Below are 14,976 nucleotides of genomic sequence, written 5' to 3'. Positions count from 1 at the left end.
ATATAATTATTCACACAGTGAAGGAGAGAGGACCAACTGCAGGAGGGAAAGCAGGGGTTGTGTTTACAGTGATTCTCATCTTGCTGGCATCAATACTGGCTGCTTTAATCTACGGGAAAATAAAGACTGGTAAGTCACCAGTAAGACTCCATAATAGGGAGATAAGCGTCCGTCAGGTCACAGTGTGAGTAGTGTCCAAAAATGTGTTTGAAGAAATTGGCCTGTTGGTGGCGCTATATGGACAGATGCATATTGATGAGATGAGTGTAGACATACTGTGTACCGATTTGCAGGATTTTAGTGCAAAATGTGTTGGAGCACTGTCCAAAAATGTGTTTTAAAAAATCGGCCTGAAGGTGGCGCTATATGGGACAGATCCATGTTGATGACATGAGTGTAGACATACTGTGTACCGATTTGTGTGATTTTAGGGCAAAATGTGTAGGAGCTGTGTCTAAAAATTTGTTTTGCAAGAATCGGCCTCATGGTGGCGCTAGAAGAGGGTGATGTGTGAATTGATGGTGGAGGTTGTGATTTGGCAGGCAAGGAGTATGTGTGCAAAATTTGGCATGGATTGGGGCAACGGTTGCGGAGATATGAGCAGGGCAAAAGTGTGACGTGTGACAGACAGACTGACGGAGGGACTGACGGAGGGACTGACTGACTGACTGACTGACTGACGGACGGACAGACAGCTGGTGGAGGTTTTGATAGTAAGTGCGACTTGACGGTCGCAATTAAAGGCGTATTTCACTTTCAAAAAAACTTTTGATCAGTTTATCGTCTAATCAGGCTTTTGTGAACACCCTGAACAGTTTTTAATTTGCTTGATCCAATATTTAGATATTTGATGTAAATGTTACCAGGCCCTGCTCCTGCAGGACGCCTCCCCATACACACCCATTGTAACTTCAAACTCCATTTTAACCATGATAGATTCATTTAAAAACCATGAATCTATCATGGTTAAAATGGAGTTTGAAGTTACAATGGGTGTGTATGGTGGCCTCCCTCGTGGAGGACGAGGACTGATAACATTTACATCAAATATTGAATCAAGCAAATTAAAAACTGTTCAGGGTGTTCATAAAAGCCTGATTAGACAATAAAATGAGCAAACGTTTTTCCTTTTCTTTTTTTTAAGTGAAATATCTCTAACTGTTTAACTATCATCTGTGCATTCATAATGATAACACTGATTACATGTAATGTCTCCACACTGAACAACCTCTGTCACACCTTTACTGTTACAGAACAACGCAAAAACCAAGATCACACCGATTTAGGTAAGAGAGAGAGAGAGAGAGAGAGAGAGAGAGAGAGAGAGAGAGAGAGAGAGAGAGAGAGAGAGAGAGAGAGAGATAGAGAAAGGTGGTATGTGGTATGGTGTGGTGTGGTGTGGTGTGGTGTGGTGTGCATGTATAACATCCATGATGTTGTAGATCAGCGGTAGATCAACCTTAGTTGCAGACAGATTCAGCTGCAGAGATTTGAATCTGTCTTGAGAGATTAATAATTATATAATAATAGTTTAATGATCATTACAATGTAATGATGCGAAACCAGGTGTTTGTATGTACACTATATGAAAGCCATAATTTGTTGGAATATATTTTTTACGTGTTGTCATCATTAAACATAATGTTGATATGACACATTGATCAATCATTATACACAGGCTAATGTTGATATGACACATGATATGTTGATATGACACATGATATGTTGATATGACACATGATATGTTGATATGACACATGATATGTTGATATGACACACAAAGACATATCAAGAAAATAAATGTCCATTCATGTCCAAAAGGTTGCAGCCCTCTGTTCTAGATGTAGCAGAGTTCACTGCATCAAAGTGCTCTGCTTCATCAGTCATGTTACTCTGATTACATTAAGGTTAAATAAAGGTAGATCATGAAAATAGAAGTATAATAAGAATAATTATTCTCATTGTTATTGTTATTACATTTTGTACTAACAACTCCAGACTAAAAAAAAACAAAAACAAAAAAAAAACCATATAGGCTCATTTTCATATTGAACCCACATGACTTGCATGGGGTGATTATTTTTGTCTCACACGAGCCACCATAGTGTACTGCTAAACAGATGTTATAATGTTATGTGTTTTGCCTAGTCCCAGAAAAGACACACTATGACTGGCCAGTACAATAAAGCAATGATTTAATAAAATGCTTTTGTTATGAAGACCCTCAAGTAAACATTAAAACTCAATTTGCTCAAACATTAAAGGGCTCTATTTTGATTGTCTTAAGTATCAGCTCTTATGCCATAACTTAGCGGCCTGTCCATGCTGTCTCCGACCACCAAACTTTTCGTCAGAAAGGTCCGGTTCAACTACAAAATTATGTCACACATCTTCTGAAAAGCATTAGCCCGAATTAGAGTTCGGAAATCTGCACGTCGGAAAGTTGGAACTCTCCGACGAAAGGATTGGTGGCCGGAGACAGTATGGACAGGCCTTTAATCAAAATACAGCCCTAATGACTCTCTTGTGTTTCAGAGATGATGAGGCGATTGAATGAAGGTGGGTACTTTGTTTTATGGATGAACTGATTTTCAAAAATATTTCACATCTATCGTCAAACTAATTACTTAAACTATCTAGATTTTTAACATTAAAAAAGACAACTATAGAAATTAAAAATACTTATTGATTTGAAAATGATGAGTGATTTTTTTTCTTCATAGATAATAGATTAGTGGAATAGTATTGACTATTTATTTTATTTCTAGCAAAAAGAATCCTGCAAAAATGTATGTGCTCAACTTTTAATATAATTGTAAAAGTCGATTAATGAATGGACCGAAATGTGTTATCTGAGTCTCACACATGCATGATATCACGTCATTTCTAATCTTGCATGTTTTCATGTAACATTGGAGATGCAGAGAGAATAGAATAGAAATAGGCCTGCTTTATTGATCCTCGAGGGAAATGACAGTTGCCCTCAACTAGTAAGACAAGCATGAAAGACACATAGCAATAATTAGGCCTACATGATATATAAATACTATAAAAAGTGGTCTAAATTTTCCCAAACAGTGGGTCGAGACCCATTTGTGGGTCGCGGACAAATATTCATGGGTCGCGAGTAAATCTTCATATTTTTTATCATATAATTTTTTAAGAATATAAATAGGCCTAAATTCCTTTTTGTCTCTGACTACACCTCACTACCCAATTTTGTAAATACTGTTTAATTCTTCTTTCTTAATTTAACAACATATCTTACCAATCATTTTGATTTATAGACGGGTTTCTTGTTTACAAACATTGAGACTAAATGCACAGGTGACTGTATCATGTACCGTAATTGCCGGACTATAAGCCGCGGCTTTTTTCCCGTGTTTTGAACCCTGCGGCTTATACAACGGTGCGGCTTATATAGAGATTTTTACAGCTAACTGCCAGTTAGTTAGTTTTACAATGGTCTTTAACAAGGATTTATATATAGATTTTTACAGCTAACGGCCACCAGGGGCACTCTAGCAGGAAGCAGGAAGGACACCTGCGGCTTAGTCGGGTGCGGCTTATATATGTAAACATTTGTTTTTTGTTCTAAATTTAGCTGGTGTGGCTTATATTCAGGTGCGGCTTATAGTCCAGCAATTACGGTAATCAATGCCGTCCAATCCCCAAACCTGTTGTTTTGGGGAGCGCTGGTTTCATTGGCTAATTTTGGTACCGACCCTGCGCACGCATCTAGTTCTTATCAGTGTAACGTGGACCAGAAACCCGTCTTATAGTAACTTTCAAATAATGGTGACTAGGTCTACTGTCAAACCAGTAGTTAGCTTTACAAATGTAAAATACAATGATAACTCGAGTGAGAGTGATCGCCTTCTAAACTTAAAATTATGCAATAATTAACCTGTCATCTTTTCTAACATGGTCTGTCTGCCTGCCTGTCTGTCTGTCTGTCTGTCTGTCTGTCTGTCTGTCTGTCTGTCTGTCTGGCTGGCTGGCTGGCTGGCTGGCTGTCTATCGTTCCTCATTCATAGAAGATGAAGATGAAATTCGGATTGTGATGGTTGGGAAGACTGGAGCTGGAAAGAGTGCCAGTGCAAACACCATCTTGGGTTCTAATGGGTTTGAATCCAAGTTCTCAGCAGTATCTCAGACAAAGAGCTGTAAGAAACTCAGTCATAAAGTGGATGCTAAAAAGGTTTCTGTTATTGACACTCCAGGCTTTTTTGACAAAGAGTTCAGCAAAGACAAAAACCTTAGAGAGATCAGAAAATGTATTTCTCGAGCTGCTCCTGGTCCCCATGCCTTCCTGGCTGTGATCCGACTGGGAAGATTCACAGATGAGGAGGAGAAATGTTTAAAAAATACTCAGGAAGCATTTGGACAAGATTCAAATAAATACACCATGATTCTTTTCACTCATGGTGACCTGCTTGAATGTTCAGTTGAGGAATTTTTGAAGGATTCTCCAGAACTACAAGAATTACTCAGCAAGTATAGTGGTTTTTATCATGTATTGAACAACAACAAAACTAAAGGTCGCTCTCAGGTCACTGAGCTGCTAGAGAAAATCAACCAGATGGTGGAGAAGAACGGTGGAAGCTTCTACACCAACGAGATGTTCCAAAAAGCAAAGAGACAAGGTAAGATAAAGAAGCCTTTCCTCTTTGCTTTCATTATTTTATTTAGCCTTTATGGGATTAGTCATACAGGCATAAGACGCTGCACAAAATAGGGCCCAAAGTCCTAAAAGAGTGTGAACTGTCAAAGAGGCATACAGTAGATATTTCATAAGATTGCCAGAATTACTAAATATAGGACAATACAGGACAAATTACAACCATATAGCATTCGTACAACACAGCTCAGAGAGAATAAAATGAGAATAATAGAATTAAAATATAATAAGAACAGAACAAAAATACATTTTAAAATTGGCTACACATCAAAGCAAGAGTTACTGGTAAGAGCATCCATGGTATTCCTTTTAAAACTCCTCAGAAGCCTTTGTTAGTCTGGTCTGCAGATGGTTCTATGACCAAGACCCAACAGACAGACTTCTCTTACCAGCATCAGGTTCTGATGCTGTATCTGAGGTTAAATGGTGACACCATTACAGTAACAAAGCCGTCATTGGAGGAGTAACTGGTGGGAGGGTCTTGTAATAGGGAGCTGTTATTGGTCAACATCCATCCATGCATCCACCACTCATGTCCTCCACTCATGTCTTAGTGCAGCCTTTTAGCGAAAAGGCAAGGATTAGATGCGAGGACATTAACTCTGTGTACAAATGATCTTGCTGGTCCATTTGGATATATTTGTACACTTTAAAGAGCTACAAATGGATAAATAAACAATGATTTCTCTGTGCAGTTGAAGGTGTGTCACACTGTGTTACCCATTGAGTGTCAAAGCTTAAAATTAGACTGTATATAAGGTATAATATAATCCACAATAGACTGGAGGAAATATACAACAGAGGTCTATAGACAGGCTCTGTATTGGGTCGTTAGCAGGCTTTTCTCCTTAGAGAGAGGAAAGGCTGGGAATGAGGCACGGTCATGATAAAACATGACCAAGACAGACAGTAATCTTACTGCCTTTGGCCAAAAGGGGTGCTAATAGCTGTTGGGGTGGAAGTGATTCACAGCTTGTAGGGGTGGAAGATAATGTCATGGTTGGGAGGCTCTCTCCATTCCGACATGTCGCCACTCCATAATTGACTTCTTATTGTCGGAGTGGCGACACTTCCATGGGGGTTACGTTTAGGGTTAGGGTTAGAGATAGGGTTAGTGTCGGAATGGAGACATGTCGGAAAGGAGACATGTCGGATTGGAGAGATGCACCCCTCATGGTTAATGATAAAACACCTCATAATGTACAGTATGTTAATATACATAGTCAATAAGAATAAAACAAATACAGAAGAAATGTAGTGATTTGGACAACAAATAAGTTGTGAGAAACAAGTCATGTTTAATATCTAAAGAACGACAAATGAGCATACTGTTAAGATCAATGTGTGTGTGTGTGTGTGTGTGTGTGTGTGTGTGTGTGTGCGTGTGTGCGTGCGTGCGTGCGTGCGTGCGTGCGTGCGTGCGTGCGTGCGTGCGTGCGTGCGTGCGTGCGTGCAAATCTATTCCATATTTTAGTTCTATAAAAAATGTCATCAAGAATTACAATTTGAATCTTTTTCCCCCCATACAGGCCTACTGAAGGAGGTAAAAGAACATGTAAGTAAAAGTAGTGAAACATTCACAATAATATGTTGTACAGTAACAGTAAGTTGTTTAGTTTACATAACAGCTCATAGTAATACTGTACATGCAGTGTGTTGGGATTACATTGTAGTGTATTATTGTGTGTGTGTGTGTGTGTGTGTGTGTGTGTGTGTGTGTGTGTGTGTGTGTGTCTGTGTGTCTGTCTGTCTGTCTGTCTGTCTGTCTGTCTGTCTGTCTGTCTGTCTGTCTGTCTGTCTGTCTGTCTGTCTGTGCGTGCGTGCGTGCGTGCGTGCGTGCGTGCGTGTTTTAGACATTGTAGTGTATTATTGTGTATGTGTAGCAGACATTGTAGTGTATTATTGTGTGTGTGTGTGTGTGTGTGTGTGTGTGTGTGTGTGTGTGTGTGTGTGTGTGTAGCAGACATTGTAGTGTATTATTGTGTGTGTGTTTCTAACTCTAAATGTGTCTCTGGTGTTTTTAGGAGCAGCAGTATGAGATGAACAGCGAACCTAGAGGTATCTGTTTGATCATTGGCAATAAGGAGTTTGAGGATGGAGAAGTACGACCTTGGGCAATCCAGGATACTGGTATGAATGTTGTGTTGACACTGTGACAACTACCTTCATTACTGTTGGTTGTTTATAATGTTGTTTATGTATTAACATGAAAACTAAACTAAATGGATGTTTGGTAATATTTTATATTATTATTTTTTATATTAATATTTTATTATTAGTACTTTAGTGGTGAATGGTAAAAATAGCCAATCTAATAGCTTGAAAAGCTTTGCACCATGATGCATTGTTAGCTTTAGTAATAAGGGAAATAATGATAATCATAAATGCATTTGATTTGTATAGCACTTTTCATTCACAGGGAGTGCTAAGAATTAAAAACATAATCAAACAAATGGAACAAAAACTAATTAAAACAGAGATAAAAATGGTTTCAAGCATAAATAATATTGATAACAATAAAATATAATTGCAAATGAAAAATAATTAAAGGGTTTTTAGGCGTGTCTTAAATGAGTCCAGTCCAGGTGTGCCTTATGGTTCTTATGTTGTTATGAAGGCCACAGGACATGAAGGCCTGGTCGCCTACTGTTGATTTAGTTCTAGTCAAAGTCTTTTGAACTAGTTGAACTAGTTTTTGACTAGTTTTAGTTGACTAAAAATATCTGTGACAGAATGTTTTATCTGTATCTTACCATCCACTTGAATGGAGACAGATATTTTTCATCTGTTTATCTGGCCCAGTGGGAATGGGCCTTAAATATCATACCATTTTAGTCGACTAAATGTACATTTATTTTGTCGACTAAAATGTATTTTGCCGTTGCCTTGATGCTGTCATAATGGAAGATTTTACACTTGGTTGCATGCTGAAAATAGCCGATCTACAAGCTCACAACGTGTCACACTGCGATGCTTTTTGAGCTTGTAGATCTGCTATTTTCAGAGCGCCCGAGCGCAACCAAACATAAAATGACTTTTAGTTCTACTGGATCTCTTCTCCACAAGTCCCTCCCTGACATTTAGTCTGGTTTTTATTTGTCGACAACATTGTCAATATATTTAGTCGTAGTTTTAGTCATCATAGCTTAGATTTTGTTTAGTTTTTGTTTAGTTTTCATCAGTGAAAAAAAGGCAGTCGACTGACATTTTTCGTCATAGTTTGTGAGTCAACGAAATCAACACTACGGTCACCCATGGTGCTTGTAGATCTGCTATTTTCATAATATATTGTATATGCCTCAGCATTATTTATTTATTTCCCACTATGTTTTAACGCTGTATTTATTAATTCATACACTATAATATCATACAGAAAACAGGGACATCAGGTTGAAAGTGTTTAATGAGTGAAGGTGTTTGTTTTCCTTCCTGCAGAGAAACTGGGATGGTTATTCACCACGCTGGGCTTCAGGGTGTTGATGTGTGAAAACCTAACAGGAAGTGAGATGAAGAAAACACTGGAATGCATCTCTTCTGTGAACATCACTGAACTACAGCAGCTCAAAGTACAGGAATGGACTGGAGAGGAGGGGTACTCTGACCTTCATGTAGAGAATCCTCTACAGCACACAGATGCATTTGTTTGTTACATTAGTAGTTATGGAGCCAAGGGTGTTGAAGGGACTGATGGGCAGATCCTCTCCATTGAAGACATGACTACACCTTTTAAAGCAGAGAAGTGTCCTGTCCTGGAGAACAAACCCAAAGTGTTCTTTTTAGAGGCTGTCCTGGAGGAGGAAGATCTGCCTGAAGAACGTTCCATGGAAGAAGATTTCCTGCTCGCCGTAGCAAACAAGCAGGATTATGATGCATGGTCAGACGCTAATGGAAGATTTTTCACACAGTCTGTGCTCAGACATCTGGATGACGGCATCGTCAGGTAACTCACAACATAATTAAGAATATGAAACACAACATAAACATGAATATAAACTAATATATGAATATATTATTATGGAATGTTGACAAACTTGGTCCACATTTTTTATTATTATTATTAATATTACCGTATTATTACCCAGTTTATTTTATAATCTAAATTAATCTGATAACCACTTTATTTTTTACTTTCTCACACAATGGTGTCGTGCTAAAATAATGAAAATAGCAGATCTACAAGCTCACAGCGCAATGTGATGTGTTGTGAGCTTGTAGATCTGCTATTTGTCTACTTTTGGAAATTGATTATTTTATCAAAATCAATGTATTTTTTATGATCAATGAATTGGTGTAATTAACAGTTTAAACCTTATAGTTGACCGGGGTTCCTCAGGGCTCTATAATCGGTCTGCTCCTTTTCTCCCTCTACACCAAATCAGATGTGTAAAGAATGTGGAAGCTCACACTGAGCTTGTAGATCTAATGTTCAGACAGTAGGGTTCATGTGGTTCACTTTACACTCCTGATGTCATGTTTACATCACTGTGTGTGTGTGTGTGTGTGTGTGTGTGTGTGTGTGTGTGTGTGTGCGTGCGTGCGTGCGTGCGTGCGTGCGTGCGTGCGTGCGTGCGTGCGTGCGTGCGTGCGTGCGTGCGTGCGTGCGTGCGTGCGTGCGTGCGTGCGTGCGTGCGTGCGTCCGTGTGTTACAGGGGTGAAGACATCCAGATCGTTCTCAATAATGTCATCAAGGAGGTCAGCCGGTGGTGGACAGCAGAGGGCGAAGAGCAACAGATCCCTGATGTCATCAACACTCTGAAGAAGAACCTGATGTTCAGATATGTTCCATATCAGAAATAGATTCAGTTTCAGATTAAATGTTCAACTCATTCCTGATTGATTCCTAAAGACTCTCTAAACACTGACTGCATTCACACTCAACACACAAAGCATTGTGGGTAATATTGGATGTTCTGGTTACTGGCAAGCATTTTCAAAATGTACAAAATTAGCAGATCTAACGTCACAACCATCACAACGTGAGCTTGTAGATCAGCTCTTAGTTGTGATGAACTACATACTGTACATATGTTTGGATCCAGTCATTTAGACACACATGCACACACACACACACACACACACACACACACACACACACACACACACACACACACACACACACACACACACACACACACACATGCACGCACCCACCCACGCACGCACGCACGCACGCACGCACGATGTATGAGTCTCATGTTTCACTATGACTACGACTGCCTTCTAGATCTCACAGACCTGGAGGAGACTTGTGCTCTGAGGGAGAAACTGTTCTTTATTTTTACTGCCATTCAGGCTGGGAACACGTTGTGTAGTACAGTACATGTACACTTTGTACAGTATGTAGCAACATGTTTGTTTTTGTCATTTTTGAATAATATTTGAGGTTTTTCAGAAAACTTACGTCAGGTGTAAATGGGTTAAAGGTTACAGTTGAAATGTTATATAGATCTGTGAGCTTGTAGATCTGTTATTTTCACTTTTACAAAGTATATTGTAAGGTTTAAAGGTGGTTGCACACTGCACTGCGTGTTTTTGTTGCGTTTTGGAAATCCGAAAGCCGTAGGCCAGGGAGAGAGAGGAAAGAGAGAGAGAGCAAGGGACTCAGTGCGACAGCTGCGAAAATCGGAAAAAAATCAACCCTGGTCCGAAAATAAATACGAAACGGGCGGCAGTGTGTAAACGTGATTGACATAACGTGAGGTTGATTTTTTTTTCTCCGATATTTGGCCCGAAAAACGCAGCAGTGTGCAAAGACCTTTAGTGTGTATGGAACCCTGCTTTATGAGCAGATCTATACAATAATGAGTTTTAGATTATTATTGTTGCTACTCGCTATTGTCATCACGACTTGTCATCTCTCTAGTGGATGAATGTTACTTCTACCGTACTTTGTCAGGTCCTCTAAAACAGTGGACCTCAAAAAACATATTTTGGGGGGTCCTTAGATGATTGGCTTAACAGTCAACAAACCAACATACAGTATAAGTGCATTGCACATTTCTAAAAAGACAATATAATGACTTTTGTTATAGATCTTTAAATGTCAATTTGGTTTCAACAAATTGACATTTTAGTTGAGGACCATTTAGTTGAGGACCCCAAGGAACCCTTTCAAGGACCCCAAGGGGTCCCCAGACCTCACATTGAGAACCACCACTCTTAAAGGAAAAAAAATAAAAAAAGAACATTGCTTATTTCCTGGAGTAAAAGTATACTTAATACTTGCAGCGTCCTGGGCTGTTAGAGGATGGAGCAGATTTACTTTGTCCACCCCTCATATACTGTATATAACTGTTTTTATTTTTTACATTTATTTTACACATGATTATATTTTTATGTACGCATTGTGTTAATGTCCTCTGCACGCACGCACGCACGCACACACACACACACACACACACACACACACACACACACACACACACACACACACGCACACACCCACACACACACACACACACACACACAGAGAGAGGATTGCTTTATGAGGATTAATGTGTATCATTTGTCCATTCATTTATACTGAGTTTGTATTCATTGTAACTCATTTATTGTAGTGGTTCTGACTTTTTTTTTTGGGGGGGGGGCAAAATAAATGTGTTTTCTTCTTATAAAGTGGTTGTCATGGTGATTCTATGAATGAACAAACAGATCATTACAATATATGAACTGACAGCTACAATAACACCTGTCATTAAGTTAATTATATCAACTTTAAATACTCTTCAGTACATTTGTAGATCTGCTGTTTTGGGTTATTCTCCACAGTAGGATGAAGGACTGGTGAGTCACCCTGCCAGGGCACCGATCTACAAAAAACCTGCTAAACAACAACCACTGTTCACTGGTCTGTAATGAACTACCACTACTACTATAGATCTACTAAACACTGTTCACTGGTCTGTAATGAACTACCACTACTACTATAGATCTACTGAACACTGTTCACTGCTCTGTAATGAACTACCACTACTACTATAGATCTACTAAACACTGTTCACTGGTCTGTAATGAACTACCACTACTACTATAGATCTACTAAACACTGTTCACTGGTCTGTAATGAACTACCACTACTACTATAGATCTACTAAACACTGTTCACTGGTCTGTAATGAACTACCACTACTACTATAGATCTACTAAACACTGTTCACTGGTCTGTAATGAACTACCACTACTACTATAGATCTACTAAACACTGTTCACTGGTCTGTAATGAACTACCACTACTACTATAGATCTACTAACACTGTTCACTGGTCTGTAATGAACTACCACTACTACTATAGATCTACTAACACTGTTCACTGGTCTGTAATGAACTACCACTACTACTATAGATCTACTAAACACTGTTCACTGGTCTGTAATGAACTACCACTACTACTATAGATCTACTAAACACTGTTCACTGGTCTGTAATTAACTACCACTACTACTTAGGGATGGGTATCGTTAAGATTTTAACGATTCCGATTCCGATTCCGGTTCTGCTTATCGATTCGATTCCTTATCGATTCTCTTATCGATTCTCAGCTGGTCAGAAATAGTGGCCAATAGTCTTTTCTACCTCCTCCACTCCTTTTCTTCTTTTTCTAGAGAGGTTTTGGGTTATTTTTATTACTGTTTTGGGTGCTTATTTCCCACACAACGGTGTAACAAGTAACTGTTTATTAGTTATTTTAGCACACAGTGCAACACACAGCACGCATGCACACACACAGTCACTCACTCACGCACACTACAACATCGGGTATTATTTTTGTAATGGTTTTCTACAGTTTTTTATTCCCCATATACAATGGTGTTAGTTTGCAACAATGAGCCTACAGACAGATCTAGTTCTCGAATAAATAGACTTTGTTGTGCCAGCAAAGTGGGATTTATTTGAAAACAAAATTTAAATTCAACTTCCCTTCCAACCGGAGGTGGCAAGGTGACCATGTGATAATCAAACACCTTGTTTCAACATAGTGTATTCCCCAAAGTCAAGTACATTATTGTTTTAATATAGCTCTGTGTGTATATAATTATCTTAAAAAAAAAAAAAAAAAAAAAAGCACCCCCCCTTGCAGCGCCCCTGGAAACACCCTCAGCACCCCCCCTTCCAGGCTGTTCCAGCGCCCCTGTAGCCTACTCGATCTGTAGCCTACTCTCTCGCTGAAGCTCACGGAGCTGCTGCTGTACACAGCTAAAGCACTGTCTTCAACAGTTTGGATCAAAGGATTTACATACTTTTCTTTCTTCGTGTGATATAGGGGAGCATTTAGCAACACGGAGCACATTGGACATGTAGCGCGTTTTGTAGTTAGAACGTGGGAGGCGGCGGCAGGCGGGCTTGCAAAACAAACTTTTTTGGGCACTCTAGCTCGGCGGGAGACTTGTCAATAGACTTGTTAATAGAGTGAGCTTGAGTAACAACTTAACTTTGAAAGCTGACGCCTCATTATCAAAACATGAACATTCTCGTGAAATATACAGCCAGACTTTAGAACGCCTCTGTTTAGACAACATGTTGGCTGAGCCTGCGTCTAAACAAGGCAGCGCGGCGCGTGTGTGATGTCATCGCGCATATGCAGGAATCGATAGCAGAATCGTTAAGGACGTTGGCTAACGATTCCATGGAACCGAACCACGGGCAACCGGTTCTCAACGAGAACCGGTTCTCGATACCCATCCCTACTACTACTATAGATCTACTAAACACTGTTCACTGGTCTGTAATGAACTCACACTACTACTATAGATCTACTAACACTGTTCACTGGTCTGTAATGAACTACCACTACTACTATAGATCTACTAAACACTGTTCACTGGTCTGTAATGAACTCACATTACTACTATAGATCTACTAAACACTGTTCACTGGTCTGTAATGAACTACCACTACTACTATAGATCTACTAAACACTGTTCACTGGTCTGTAATGAACTACCACTACTACTATAGATCTACTAAACACTGTTCACTGGTCTGTAATGAACTCACACTACTACTATAGATCTACTAACACTGTTCACTGGTCTGTAATGAACTCACACTACTACTATAGATCTACTAAACACTGTTCACTGGTCTGTAATGAACTACCACTACTACTATAGATCTACTAACACTGTTCACTGGTCTGTAATGAACTACCACTACTACTATAGATCTACTAACACTGTTCACTGCTCTGTAATGAACTACCACTACTACTATATACTAGGGCTGCACGATATGGACAACATTTCATATCTCTGTATTTTTACCAAATATTTCCATATCGATACCATATACAATATTACTGTACATATTTCATATTCAATATTTTAAGTGTTGCAACAGTGAAAAGTAAGCATTATTAAAAAAGAAAACAGAATAATAACAAGTCAATATCTTTCTTAATGTTAAGTGCTAGGGTTCCCACACATGATACTGTATTTGATATTCTGTTAGTGAAGCAAAAGGCAACAATATGGGCCATATATTGTCCATCTTACCTTTTGCGATACTGATATTGGCCATGGTCATACCTCGATAACAATGTATTGTGCAACTCTACTGCATACTGCTAAACAACAAACCTGGTCTGTAATGCATAGTCACATTACGTTACATCAGTGTCTAACACTTCAAATGGACATGACTTTCTGAACATTGCTTTGAACAGTGAAATATTTAGATTTTCAGGCCACCGTTGCCTGAAAATCTAATGTCATGTGATCAGTGTGCAGCTGTCCCATGGTTCAAGCTGTCTTCATCTATGTATCTACAGTATGTATGTATTGTTTGCATTAACAGTTATACTGTATTAAATGTGACTCATGATTCTTTTCAATGTAGAACAAATCAAACAACATCATGTAACAAAAATGCGTAAAACTTTATTTGGCCAACAATGACACATCTCAAAGTAAAGCAAAATATCACATTTATTATAATGAGGATGTTAGCTCGTACCACATTTAACATTTATGCATCAAAGAGTAAAAAGCACAGTTTTGAAAAATAAACTTTGGATGCAAACACTTATTTAAAATATATATATCTTCTCCAATGTACTCTGCAATGTAAAGTACCGTTGAATTGATCAACTAAACATGTCCAGTGGTCTGACGTCAAACATTAAAACAAGAAAACAAAGTGACATTTGATCCCCCGTGCCATCAGTTTCAAACTAGCAACCTCCACTCACTCGTTGGCATCATAATGACCTGAGACTTGTGTTAATAAAACATCAATTAATACAATGCTTTCATGTACATACAGTATGACATTAAACAGAATATCAATGCATGCTGTC

Source organism: Nannobrachium achirus (genome assembly GCF_963921795.1).
Source record: "Nannobrachium achirus genome assembly, chromosome: 5".
Taxonomy (NCBI): Eukaryota; Metazoa; Chordata; class Actinopteri; order Myctophiformes; family Myctophidae; genus Nannobrachium; species Nannobrachium achirus.
The sequence above is the reverse complement of the archived record's forward strand: the minus strand, read 5'-3'. Positions refer to the sequence as shown.